The 14,626-nt window shown below is 48.7% G+C and overlaps 1 pseudogene; it reads right to left on the bottom strand.

Moving 5' to 3' along the window:
• Positions 1-11,752: 11,752 nt before the first annotated feature.
• On the bottom strand, positions 11,753-13,366 carry LOC143443781 (large ribosomal subunit protein uL14-like; annotated as a pseudogene).
• Positions 13,367-14,626: the final 1,260 nt, after the last annotated feature.

Here is a 14,626-nt window from a genome sequence, read left to right as displayed (position 1 = left end):
CTATTTCTCTCCATTTAATGTTATCCTAGTATATTACAGACAACAGCATTCTAATCTCCAGGTCTAGCTAAGTATAGAACCAGAAACAAACACTAGTTAAAATCTTCAAATTGATTTGGGTAGTGGTGGCACACACCTTTAGTCCCTGCACTCCAGAGACAGAGGCAGGCAGATCTCTGTGAGTGTAAGGCCAGCCTGGTCTACAGAGCAAGTTCCAGGGCTGCCAAGGCTACACAGCGAAACCCTGTCTCAAAACAACAAAGATATTTAAATTGGTTGTGGTTTTATCTTTTGGCAGTGTCTGGCAGCAGCCCTTGTCCAGGGTGTAAGTGACTTCTAGGACTGTCCTGACTGGCTGCTTACAAAGTCAGTGCAGCATGAATATGACCTTCCATACCCAGCACCGGATATGGACAGGAAGTGTAAGAGAAACGAAGCTCAAAGCTGTTGTGAGTCAGAAACCAGTTTGGGAGAAGTCTTTTCATCCAGTGTGAATGTAAAAGCAGAGTCTGTCCTGCCAAGATCTCATATCATCGATTTAATAATGCAGTGTACACAGATGAGCACTGAATGTGAGTGAACACTGAAGAGCACTCAGGTGAGCACTGCACACACAGGTGAGCACTGTACACACACAGGTGAGCACTGCACACACACAGGTGAGCACTGCACACACACAGGTGAGCACTGCACACACAGGTGAGCACTGCACATACACAGGTGAGCACTATACATGGGTGAGCACTGTATACACACAGGTGAGCACTGTACACAGGTGAGCACTGTACACATGTGAGCACTGTACATAGGTGAGCACTGTACACACAGGTGAGCACTGTATACACACAGGTGAGCACTGTACACACAGGTGAGCTCTGTACACACACAGGTGAGCACTGTACACACAGGTGAGCACTGTACACACACAGGTGAGCACTGTACTCAGGTGAGCACTGCACACACACAGGTGAGCACTGTACACAGGTGAGCACTGTACACAGGTGAGCACTGTACACAGGTGAACACTGTACATGGGCGAGCACTGTACATGGATGAGCACTGCAGCATACACGGTGAGCACTGTACACGAGTGACCACTGCAGTGTACACAGGTGAGCACTGCACATACACGGATGAGCAATGTACATGGATGAGCACTGCAACAGACACAGGTGAGCACTGTACACACATGGGTGAGCAGTGTACATGGGTGAGCACTGCAGTATACATGGTGAGCACTGCAGCATACAAGAAAGAGTCGGCACATTATGTCCTGTCAGCCCTAATGGAGAAAAAGTACACTATGCTCACCCATGTACAGTGCTCACCCGTGTGTATATCAGTGCATCCTGTGTGTGCAATGACCCTGAGAAGCCCCTAGAACTGAAATCACTGACAGTGGCAAGTGGCTATATGGGCACTAAGAGCCAAATCCAGGTCCTTGGGAAAGGCAAGTGCTCTCACCTTACACTCCTTACAGAGGCCTCTAAACTTCAAACTCTATAGACTCTAGATCTGCGACCAGCCCAGGCATCAGCCATGGTTGTGTACCGACAGTCAGTCCTGGCCTTAGGGGCTCCTTTCTATCCCTAGCCTACTCTCTCTCAAGATCTCCACCCCAGTCCTTACCTCCAGACCTGGAAGCATCTTCATCTACAGTCTCATCGTAAGCCAGAAGGCACGTGGGCCAGTGAGACATCCATCTGATTGATGAACCTCTGGGTGTCTCCCTTCTAAAAAGGTTTGTCTGGCCATTGTATTAACACCACTTGCCTTCTGGTATAGGAAAAGCCACAGAGCTATGGTCTACCTAAAGCTGGGACACCAGCAGCACCTGAGGCTGAGTCTCCTGTAGTCATGGCTTGGATGAAAGCACTCTCCACTCAGTGATGATCTGTGCATGACCCTGGAACCCAAGGGAAGGTGGAAGGAGGGAACCAACTGTCTTCCCACATATGTGCACACACAGAGAAACATTAAATGTTAGAAATGATCAAACAAGTTGGGTGGTGGTGGCACACACCAGAGACAGCAGATCTCTGTGAGTTCAAGGCCAGCCTAGTCTACAGAGTGAGTTCCAGGACAGCCAGGGCTACACAGAGAAACTCTGTCTCCAATTCCCCTTCTCCCAAAGAACCCAAAACAAAACCAAAAAAAAAAAAAAAAAAAACCCAAACAAACAGGACCAGCAGGAGTCTGTGGTAGACTAGGACCCCATGTATACTAGAGGGGCATATGGCTGCATATTTCAGTCTTCCTCCCTGTTGTGACAAACCTTCTGCCTACCAGTGGCAGCCCAGGTGAGTGTGGACAGAGCTAGCCCATGTTGTACCTGTACTGCCCCTGTGGCTCAGCTCAGGAAAGCCATGTGATTTACCACAAGCAGAAGACCCTCACCTTCACTATTGGTCCCTCTGACCTAAGAAAGCCACCTTGTTCCCAGTCTCAGAGAGAATTCATCATCGTCATCGTCGTCGTCGTCGTCGTCGTCGTCGTCGTCGTCGTCGTCATCGTCATCGTCATCATCATCATCATCAGCAGCAGCAGCAGCAGCAGCAGCATCGCAGTTATTTCAACTCTGCAACAACAACAAAAAACCCTCAGAGAAAGCTATGCATTCCAGACCGTCTGCCCATCGCAGTTCCCCTGGCCAGGCCTAAGAGGACACTGACCCCATGTGGCTATATATAGAAGTGCAATGTGAGAGGGAAAAAATATTACTGTCTCCTCTGACAGTTTCAAATCTGAGCTGGGCCATGATTTCACGGGCCATCTGAGCTCGATCATCTAGGAGGTGGGCAGCTGTGTTTAATGGACAGGTAGCTGCGAGATGTGCTCAAAGCACACTCTGGATTTTGATAGGCTGAGAGGGAGTGGTGTCTGTTTCTCACTCTCCAGGCCTCCTTGAGCAGTTTGTTAGTAACACGGACTAGGCGCATGCACACATTCCTGGACTGTAGGTATTGGCTGGGCCTGAGCAGAGACAGAATGTCAGACAGCACACAAAGGGGACAGAGAAGCCAGCTGCTGCTCAACAAGGGTTTCTGTTGGGCCAAGCCCTGAATTGAGTGTTCTGGAGGTATGAGTTCCCACCCCCGATTCTGTGTTCTTTCCCAGTCCACAAGTTGCTTAGAAGGAAGTAGCCTGAGTTCTTTTTGTTTGTTTGTTTGTTTTGTTTTGTTTTGTTTTGTTTTGTTTTTGTTTTTCGAGACAGGGTTTCTCTGTGTAGCCCTGGCTGTCCTGGAACTCGCTGTCCTGGAACTCACTCTGTAGACCAGGCTGGCCTCAAACTCAGAAATCCGCCTGCCTCTGCCTCCCAAGTGCTGGGATTAAAGGTGTGCGCCACCACCACCCAGCGTAGCCTGAGTTCTAAAATCAGGACTAGAAGGGGTCTGGAGAGATCCAAGCAGTTGTCTCATTTCTGACTCCATTTAATTCTGGTGCATTTTGTCAGGCCCCGTTCTGGTCATTTCTTCTCCAACATTGTGATTAAGCTTCTGTAAGAAGATGCCATGCCTGGGACAGACAAGGAAGGAAAGAAAGGTTCAGAAAATTAAAATAGCTATGTCTCACATCACAGCCACTTGGGATATAAGAAGCCAAGCTGGGGGGGGGGGGTGTTGAAAACACAATAAAAATACACACTGGACAAAGCCATTGGCCCCAGAGTCTATATGCCAACCTTGGCAAGCCATGGCTTCCCAAAATAAAAACCAAATACCTAAGCAGCTCCTGTCCTACCTTCCTCAACACCCTTCCACACACAGATGCCCCATTCAGCAGAGCTACCACCTCGGCAAGTGAGATCAGGTTACCCCACACTCACACCCCATGTGACAGAGCCACTGCCTCTGCAAGCGAGACTAGGTTACCCTTTCCCGATGCCATCCCCACTTAAAACTTTCTCTGGCCTCAAAATAAAGACAGAACAATTTCTCTTACCTGTGGGTTCTTGCTTGTTTGCTCTGGTTTTTCATTACGATTAATACAGGATCTCGTGTAGCCCAGGCAAACCTTGAACTGTTTATTCTCTTGACTTGGAGACTCAAATAATGGAATTACATTAGAACCTTGGCCTGCACCTTTAAGGTCAGATCCCATGACCGGAATTAAGCCATGCTTCCTTGCAACTCTCTCTGGGACAGAGTTTAAAAAAATCAACACTGCTACTTGGCAGCTCTTAGTTTATCATACCTGGCTCCTTCACGCTTAGCCACGTATGCTATGTTGAACTAAAATCACGTGATGTGAAACTTCTTGCAACTTTGAAAAGGTTAGAAAAGTCAGATTTCATCTGTTTGGTTTGCTTCCTGGGACTGGTCCAGAGAAGACTCCTCATGGAGGCTACTCTGGAAAATACTGTAAAGTCTGCTTTCTGAAGAGGCTCTGCCACTCCCCACCCCCGCCATCTTTCTCAGTGACAACTACCTCTCTCCTTCCCTCCCTTTCTCTCTTGCCCCATATCTCTCATTCATTCTTTTTCTTTTTTAAAAGATGCTTTCTATTGTTTTTAATGATGTGTGTGGGTATGTACATGGGGACATTGGAGGCCATAGGTGTCAGTCCACCTGGAGCTGGATTTAAGGTTGTGCAAGCCACCTAACACGGGCACTGGGAATGGAACACAGGTTCTTTGTCCATGCTCTTACCCACTGAGCACCTCTCCCACCACCTCCTCCTTACTTAATTAAGCTAGTTTCCCTTCTGGCTTTAAAGGGAAGCCTCTCCTTCCCTCTAAGGCCCTGTCATGTTTAGCTTTCCATATATTATATTATTTCTTTCTAATGTTCCTCCTACCTGAGGCTGGGTCAAGGGTAGTTACAGGTCAGCTTCCCTGATAGTACACCGGCTGCTGATCTTTCATCACCATAGCAAATGACACTGTTAGGCCCCCAAGCCCAGGTCTGAGACCTTCTTTGCCTTGCCACATCATTCTCCAGTTCCTTCTGTTATAGGGAAGCTGAGCAGGCTCTCTGCCTAACTGGCCTCTCAGGCTGCAGTGTGCAGATAGTTCTTCAAGGTTGTAGATGGAGCACAGGTCCTGCTGGGCTCTGGGTTCTGAGGTTCTAGCAAGTTCCTAAAAGATGCCAATTCTGAGAGTCCACGGCCGCAGGTGAGCAACTAGATCCCGTTCTACTCTCTCTTCCGTGTTTAACATCGACCCCACCTATCCCCACTTTGTCCTGTCTCCCACCTGGCTGCTACAGCCTCAGTTTCTAACTCTGTTTCCCTGCCTCCTTTGGTTAGGCCTTATCTGCTGGGAGAAAAAAAAAAACTAACAGACATAGAGAACTGTCGTGATACATTGGATTTGTTGTTTTTACAACCAGAGGAAAAGAGTGTGGGCAAGAGAAAGGAAATGCAATTGGCAAAATCCTGGTCGTTCTTGAAGCTGGGAGACGCGTTCACTAAAGTGCACTCTACTGCACTCACTGTTCAACAAAGCTCAGTGCTTACGTATGCATGAACATTCTCTAATAAAAACCTTTTCAAAGGTCTGGGTCAGGTGACTCTTCTGTGCCTCTTGCTTGTCCCTATGTGTCACCTGCTCTGAACTCCAGCCTTTATAGCCCTGACTTTCATCAAAATTGTCCCAGGGAAGAGACCAGCAGGCAAGGGAAGAGATAGCACAGTGCTTGGCACAGAGAAAATTCTAAGCATATTTTTAAATTGAATAAAAAAATCCCATTAAGCCGTGACCCTGCGGCAGCAGGGGTCTGTGTTGATGCCCATGGGTCATGTTACCCTGGTCTGGGCTACTGCCTGGGGCTATGTTGATGTCTGAAGGCTGTGCAGAGCTTGCCCCTCTCCTCACCAGCTGTGATATTCAGGAGAGCTGGCCCTGCACCTCTCCTGCTGTTCAGTGGTGAGGGTACAGGAAAGATGGCCCTGCCCCTCACCTGGGCAGCACAGTAGAGCTTGCCCTAATGGCATGGGTACTGACCCTTCCTAACTATGGCACTCGGATGAGCTGGACCAGCCCCTCAACAGGGAGGGCAGTGCTGAAGGCCTGACCCTGGTGGCAAGTATGCAGGGGAGTTGGCCCTGGTGGTACTGGCACAGGAGAGCTGGCAAGCTGACCAACTCAGCTACCACCCAGGCCCAGGCTTTGAGCTGGCCCACCCCAACATCTATCCCATCTATGAACTGCTGGAGTGCATAAAGGGGCCAGTCCTACAAAACCAAAGCAGGGTCTCCATGACACGGGGTAACAACAGGCTATCCTAGAGGAGTCCCAGTATGGATCCAGTATTGATGGCGTAGCAGAAGCCAGAGGCCTCAAACCAGACATTTGCAAGTAAAGCTGTCTGGGCAAAATGGTGTGTGTGACATACTATGACATGCTCTGGCTTCTAAGATGAGATTTTATTTGTTTTCTTGTGTGGGAAAGGTTGCAAGGGTAGATGTTGGGGGCCAACTTTTAGCAGAAAGCGGCTATCAGCTTTGCAGCCATCTTGAGCCATATACCCTGACATGAGATTTAAATTACAATAGCCTACAACAGCTGAGAACACTCTGATAATCTTGGTTTAGATACCTTGAGATTAAAGGTGTGTGAGATTAAAGGTGTGTGACTTAAGAAGTATAGAGATCAGGGTTAGAGACAAGACCTAAAGGCATGATTAAAGGTGTAACTTAGAGGCGTGGCTTAGAAGTGAGACATATAAAAGGCAGAGACAGAACAGATCAGAATTGAGACATTTGGGAGACACAGCAGAGAGAAGACATTATTGAGACAATAGAAGACAGAACCAGAGATCAGAGACTATAGAGGGATCATCAGAGACGAATCTCAGACATTAGGTAGAATCTGCCGTCACCCTCACTCTTGCTGGAACCTCGACCTAAAGACCGGAGCGGCAGCTTGGGCCGGGATACAGTGGCCGCCCAAACGTGGGTCGGCCCGGGCCTCAACATTTTGCTCAGGCCGAGACATTTTTTGGCCACCCCAACGTGGGACTAGTGCGGTCCCCAACAGGTAGAAGGCGGATATGGAGGGATGGGGAGATGAATGGGATTGGGGTGCATGATGTGAAATTTATACTTAATCAATAAAAAGTTTTTAAGAATCCCACTAAGACATCTTTGTTGGCAGAAAGGCAAATCATTTAATATATGTTGAAATAAAGAAAATCATACTGTTTTGCTTGGAATATGGCTCCAGAAATCCTCAGCAAAGGCCACTGTGTTCCCATAAAGACTGCCTCTTGAGGGAGTAAGTGGCAGTGGTTAAGAGAAAAGCAAATTTAGCCACTAGGTCTCTGTTTAGGGAGAAGGGTGAATGGGTGTGTGTTGTAAAGAAGTTAAAACATGAAGTAGAGGCGAGTTATCCAGTTATCCAGTCAGTACCAGTTCCGTGTCTGTTTGGGATTTGTCTGCCATATAGAAGACACCTTTTCTCCAAAGCAGCTATTAGCATGAGCTTAGGGAGTGGAAGCATATGCTTGCTGGCCAAGCAAAAGAGGCAGAGGTCCCTGCTGTGGATACTCACAGAGAGAGGAGAGGATGGCGCAGAAGAGGAAATCGTCGGTGATCCGGCCCTCATCCCAGGTAGACTTAAGAGCAACTTCTTTCTTTTCTTTTTTCTTAAATTTTTATTGCTTTTATTTTATGCATTTGCTTATCTTTTGCCTGCCTGTCCATGTCATCTGAAGACACCAGAACAGAACATCAGGAGCTCTGAATCTGGAGTCACAGAAGGCTGTGAGCCGCCGTGTGGATGCTGGGAACCACAGTCAGATTCTCTTGAACGGCAGCTAGTATTCTTAATCAATGAGCTATCTTTCCAGGTAAGTTTTTAATTCAAGCTGGTTTCAACTCAAGTGTCCACCATAGGAGAGTGAGTAAATATATGAAAATACATAATGCAGAACCTTTTGTTCTGCAATACAAAGGACACTACAAAGCCGCAGCACACAGCAGCCTGGGTGAGTTTCTCATAGTGTTGATGGATTAGAAGCTAGATTTAAGGGAACATGATGAGGATCCCACTTACATGAAGACTTAGAGGTTCTTTGGGGGCACTGGAACTGTTCTTTTCTCCCCAAAGTGGCATTTACGAGAATCCCTGTGCATAAAATGCATATCATATACACCAGGGAGTTAATTTTCCTATGTGCAATAGATTTTGATATTTAGTATTTGTATACTATTTGAAACAATTTTTTGATAGGACTTCATATAGCCCAAGCTGGTCATTTACTATGTGGCTAAGAGTGACCTGGAACTTTTGACTTCTGATTCTTTTGCCTCCACTTCCCAGATGCTGAGATTACAGAACTGTGCCTCCCTACCTGGTTTTTATGGTTCTGGGGATCAGCCCAGGGTTTTGTACAAGCTAGGAAGATAATATGAGTTACCACCACGCATACATTTTGGTTTTGTTTGTTTGGTTGTTTTTTTGTTTTGTTTTGTTTTGTTTTTTAAAGAAAAACTGAGCTGGGCGGTGGTGGCGCAAGCCTTTAATCCCAGCACTTGGGAGGCAGAGGCAGGCGGATTTCTGAGTTCAAGACCAGCCTGGTCTACAGAGCGAGTTCCAGGACAGCCAGGGCTACACAGAGAAACCCTATTTCGAGAAAAAAAAAAAAAAAAAAAAAAAAACACCGAATCCAAAACATGACCTGTCCCTGTGGACTCTGACTTTTGCTCTCTGAGCCTCACCAGAAAGGACAGATGGGTGGCAGAGGCCTCCTAAGAGCGAGGCATGTCCTTTCGCAAACCAAACATTCATAAACTTCATTTCTCAGCCTTCTGTCCTTGTGGCTGCAGAATGACTGCTGTCGCATTGAACACGCTCAGCTCACCACCCAGCCCTGAGTCTCTGCTTGTCAGTCTTTGGACCTCATCACTCAGAAATAGATGGATCTGTCCTATGACTCCCCATGGTCATAACCAGTGCAAATTCCCTTGTGGTCACAGAGGAAAACTTATAGCCTGTCTTAGTTACTATTCGGTTGCTGTGAAGAGACCATGACCAGGGTAACTTATAGAAGAAAGCATTTAATTGGGGGCCTGCTTACAGTTTCAGAGGGTTACTCCATTATTGTCATGGTGGAGAGTGTAGTAGCCGGCACAGGCAGCAGGCATGGTGCTGGAACAGTAGCTGAGAGCTTTACATCCTGATCCTCAGGCAGCAGACACACACACACACACACACACACACACACACACACACACGTGCACACACACGGGGGAGGGGGGACTTGGCATGGTCTTTTGAAATCTCAGAGCCCACGCCCAATGACACACCTCCTCCAACAAGGCCACTTCTTCAATTATTCTTCCTTCTAATATTTCTCAAACAGTTCCACTCCCTGGCGACTAATTATCCACATATAGGAGCCTATGGAAGCCAGTCTCATTCAAACCGCAACATGGACCAATAGATGGATCCAGCTTACTCATATTACACAATTAGCAAAGATCTCTAGCCCATGGCCCCTGCTGGGGAGGGAAGCACAGGGTGGGTTTTCACTGTAGGACCTACTATGTGGATGCCTGTTTACTCTATTTACAGCTACTTCCTCCCTGCCTGTGGCTCTGTGTCTGCCTGTGACCCTGTGCCTGCCTATGACTCTGTGCCTGCCTGTGACCCTGTGCCTGCCTGTGACTCAGTGCCCGCCTGTGACCCTGTGCCTGCCTGTGACTCAGTGCCTGCCTGTGACCCTGTGCCTGCCTGTGACCCTGTGCCTGCCTGTGACCCTGTGCCTGCCTGTGACCCTGTGCCTGCCTGTGACTCAGTGCCTGCCTGTGACCCTGTGCCTGCCTGTGGCCCTGTGCCCGCCTGTGACCCTGTGCCTGCCTGTGATCCTGTGACCGCCTGTGACCCTGTGCCTGCCTGTGACCCTGTGCCTGCCTGTGACCCTGTGCCCGCCTGTGACTCTGTGCCTGCCTGTGGCCCTGTGCCCGCCTGTGACCCTGTGCCCGCCTGTGACCCTGTGCCTGCCTGTGGCCCTGTGCCTGCCTGTGGCCCTGTGCCCGCCTGTGACCCTGTGCCCGCCTGTGACTCTGTGCCCGCCTGTGGCCCTGTGCCCGCCTGTGGCCCTGTGCCCGCCTGTGACCCTGTGCCCGCCTGTGACTCTGTGCCCGCCTGTGGCCCTGTGCCCGCCTGTGACTCAGTGCCTGCCTGTGACTCTGTGCCCGCCTGTGACCCTGTGCCCGCCTGTGACCCTGTGCCCGCCTGTGACCCTGTGCCCGCCTGTGACCCTGTGCCCGCCTGTGACTCTGTGCCCGCCTGTGACCCTGTGCCCGCCTGTGACCCTGTGCCCGCCTGTGGCCCTGTGCCCGCCTGTGACCCTGTGCCCGCCTGTGACCCTGTGCCCGCCTGTGACCCTGTGCCCGCCTGTGGCCCTGTGCCCGCCTGTGGCCCTGTGCCCGCCTGTGACCCTGTGCCCGCCTGTGACCCTGTGCCCGCCTGTGACCCTGTGCCCGCCTGTGGCCCTGTGCCTGCCTGTGGCCCTGTGCCTGCCTGTGGCCCTGTGCCTGCCCATAGCCTTGCCTCTGCTCTCTTAGGGACTCTGCTGGTTTATCACTCTCTCCCCTTCACCTGAAGCGGAAACTCCCACCTTTTCTTCTAGCAGTCTGTAGGCTACAATCCTGTCGGTTCTCTAACTTAAATACCTCAACGTCCTCCTTCCGCTGAGAACCACCATCCCCCGCCTGGTTCAGGCTCTCAACTCAGTATATAGCTCTCACCTCAAGACAAATAAAAGATAGCTGATTCTGCAGCTAACTGTGATTGCTATGGTATAGAAACATGGATTCACACTACCCCAAATACCAATTTCAACATGGCAATGATTTCATGGAGTTTTTATGATTATGGAACAAAAGACAGTCCTCAATCAAGCCATTTAAAAAACACAGACATTGGTGGGAAGCTTGCAGGTGGATTAGAGCAAAGCAGGCGGGTCTATGCTGTAGGTTGTAGATGTTCTTTAAAGACATTCTTAGATTTGGGATTGGTGGAAGCTAAAGGTTAAGTCTGTCTAAACATTCTGAAATGATTGATATGGCTATTAGAGCTGACAACACTGGACAGAGAGAAGCTATTAAAGGGTCAAACAACCCAAGATAATTTGGCTCCAGATCTGGACCATTCCAACTTTCCAAATGCTAACCGCTCAGTCAGCTTTGGCGATTCCTTGGACACCAGTTCACATGACCCTCAGCTTTTCTTGCCTGGAGCACTGTCCTACTGTTGCCTGAAAGAGCTCCCAGGCTGCTTTCCCTGCTATATCTCACACTTCAACTTTCACAGGACCTCCCTTGTTTCTTCCCCCTATACCCCCAAGGAAGGCACAGGAGATCCTGCATGGCCAAGCTCCTGCCACCTTTCCAACCCTTCCCAGACACATCCTGGCAACTCTGTGAACATGGGTCCTCTGTTCTTCCATCCCATCACAACCGGGGAGCCTGGAGTCTCCTACCCACTGCTCTGTCTTCTCAATCAATACTGATTTTCTTTAAGGTCCTACTCCAATGCCGCATCCTCTGAGAAGCCTTCCCTCACCTCCTCACCCTCCTTCTATGGGTCCCAGCAGCAGCCATTTGTCTAATAAGCAGTCAGCATCCTTGTTAGAAATCAAGACAGTGAGTTGATGGAGGACACTTCAGGAACTTCCATCGTCCAGGGGACAGACTGCTGAGACCACAGAAATGCAGAAGTAGCTTCAGAATAATTATGGCTAGAAGCCATGAGTGACAAGTCAGGCGGGGAGGGGGATATGGTCACTGGAGCTGTCACTCTTCTAAGGGCAGGAATGAAGCACCACCATGCCCTGAATGCCCGGTTCATGCAGTGCTGGTCTAAAACCCAGGGTTTCCTATTCATTAGACAAATATTCTACTAACTGAAGTACATCCTTAGCCTCATACTGTGTGTGTGCGTGTTTTGTTTGTTTGTCTGTTTGTTGAGCAAATACTTTTTAATTAATATATTTTACAAATACACTGGAGAATCATGCCATGCTGCCTGCATTGGATGCAATTCTGGGCCACATGCCTGCAGACTCCTTTGCAACCCGACCTGTGATAGCAGAACCTTTTATCTCGTCTTTATTGTTTACTCTGATCCCTGCGTTATCTTTCAAAATAAAGTGACATCCTATCTTCTCTTCTGTATGACTTTCTTTTTTTCTTATTTTTTATTTTTTTGGTTTTTTGAGACAGGGTTTCTCTGTATAGCCCTGGCTGTCCTGGAACTCACTCTGTGGACCAGGCTGGCCTCGAACTCAGAAATCCGCCTGCCTCTGCCTCCCAAGTGCTGGAATTAAAGGCGTGTGCCACCACTGCTTGGCTAATGTATGACTTTCATTGTCAAATCACCACCTGCTGGGAAGACCTTGTTTCTTAGTTCTTATTTGCCTTTCTTTACTGTGCCCACCAGCAGGAAGTCTCTTTAGCCGGCCCTTGATTCCCTTCACAGAGATGAAATGCACATTTTTGGCTCCTGTAATGTCAGCACAGTTGATCACAGCTGCTGACAGAAGGCACAGGGAAATCCAGAATTTCACCCCAGAGCACTCACCACAAGTTTGTACTTCAACACCTTGAATGCCTGGAAAGAGTCAGAAAGGAAGTAATGACAAGAGACCCTGGGTAAGAACTCCATACTTTGTCTTCTTAATGGTGTCCTGGGTAGACTTGCCCGATCTGGCAAATGCAAATACCACAGATGATATTCTTACTTTAAAACACTGTCATCTGAAGTTCAAGTAGCCTACCACCAGGCTCCCACTGCCCCATGAGTTCCAAGAATAAGGACCCAGGGCCTGTGGCCTGCTGTCTGTAGGTGCTCAATAAACACAGAAGGGCTGTTATGGTGGTACTGTAACACTCTGGTACTGCAGTATGGATGCCACATTTTGTATACACAGCACCTACCGAGAGGATTCTGTTGTCTGCTACAACCTCTATCTTGTGTCCCCTCTGACCCCACAGGCTAAGAAAATAAGAACCGAGGCTGAGGAATGATTGCATGGGCAAAATGCCAGCCGACCCAGCATGAGAACCTGAGTTCAGATCCCCAACACCAACATAAAGGGCTTAGCATGGAGAACAGAGACAGCAGATATCAAGACTCACTGGCCAGACTAGCCAATCACTGAACTCCATGTTCTGTGAGAGACTGTCTCAAAAACTAAGGCAGAGAGGCAAACTCCCAACATTAACCTCTGGCCTCTACACAAACACACAGACACCCCCCCCCCCACACACACACACAAAATTAGTGTGGTGAGAAATGGAGTAATATGGAAACTGGCATTTCTCGGTTGTATGTGCAGGACATAAATGAAAATGTCACTGGAGAGCACTTCCGTCTCTCTAAGAAGATACCTCCTGCCGGGCGCCCTGCCTGCCCCATTCCCGCCTGGCAGGCTCTCCTAACCTCTCCTCTGTTGGCACCATATAGCTGGCACATAGGTGTTTGTTCCATGAGAGAGTGGCATAAAAAGGTTATAGTGAGACGAATCCACGTCTAACTCCTGCTGGACTGGGGTCGTTGGAAGCTGACATCAGCTCAGCAATGAGTCGAAAATGTCAGAGCAGCCACAGAGACGCAGGATCAAAACTCCCATCTCAGCACCTCCCATAGCGGATGCTGGGGTTCAGAACCACACCCCATATTGCTCTCCAGGGGTTGCGCAAGCCCTCAGAGCCCAGCCTCTTCCAGGACTGCAGATGGGGCCCTGGAGAGCATGAAGTTCAGCTGCCCCCAACCCCGTGAATAAGCTCAGTCTTCATGCCACTTTATGAAAGGAACTCTGTCCTGGACCGCCCTGGTCCCTATTACCCTCAACCTTGGAGGCTTGTGTTTCTGGATGACCTTCTGTGAGCTCTGACAAGGACAAGGAAAGGCTCTGTAGGCAGTGTTTGACTTGTGGGTGGGTTTTTTTTTTTTTTTTTTTTTTTTTCTGGCTACAAACTATAAGCTGTTGAAAAGTTTGCATTTACTCGTGAATCGCCTGTCTGTGTTTGTGGGTGAAGGAAGGCAGGACTGAAAGGGCCAAAATTGTTTTCAGTTTCTGTGTAAGTTTCTCCAGTGCTTAGCGTTTCATTGAGAATCCTATATTTATGTCTGTGCCATTACATCATTGTTTGGTGCATTTTATAGCCTGAGGTGTAGAGAGCTGCCCTCCTCCTTTGAGGAGTCAGAGGATCACATCACATCACGCCCAGCAGAGGTTAGGACATGATTCTGGATGGGGCCCACTTAGCTCTGAGGAGGAACACAGAAACACTGTGTGCAGCAGTGACGAAGACGAATTCAAGGCAGAAAGTCGTTTTTACACACTATTTCCTTGTAAGCTAGAGAAACCTGTAATGGATTTCTTTCACAGATCAAAAGCAAACTTAGATGTAAAATGCAACAAAGAGAAAAGAGAGGGCCAGCAAGATGGCTCAGTGGGTGAGGGCGCAGACCTGATGATCTGAGTTCAATCCCCAAATCCACTCAAAGGACAGGAGAGAACAAAATCCAGAAAATTGTCCTCTGGCCTCCAGACATGTGTCATGGGCAGACATGCCCCTCCCCACATACACATACACACCTAAGCACACATTATGCACACACACCCCTGTACACACATACCCCTACACAGACACACCTACACATTTACACTCA

Source organism: Arvicanthis niloticus, chromosome 10 (assembly GCF_011762505.2).
Source record: "Arvicanthis niloticus isolate mArvNil1 chromosome 10, mArvNil1.pat.X, whole genome shotgun sequence".
Classification (NCBI taxonomy): domain Eukaryota; kingdom Metazoa; phylum Chordata; class Mammalia; order Rodentia; family Muridae; genus Arvicanthis; species Arvicanthis niloticus.
Note: the sequence above shows the minus strand (reverse complement) of the source record. Positions and strands in the feature narration are given on the sequence as shown.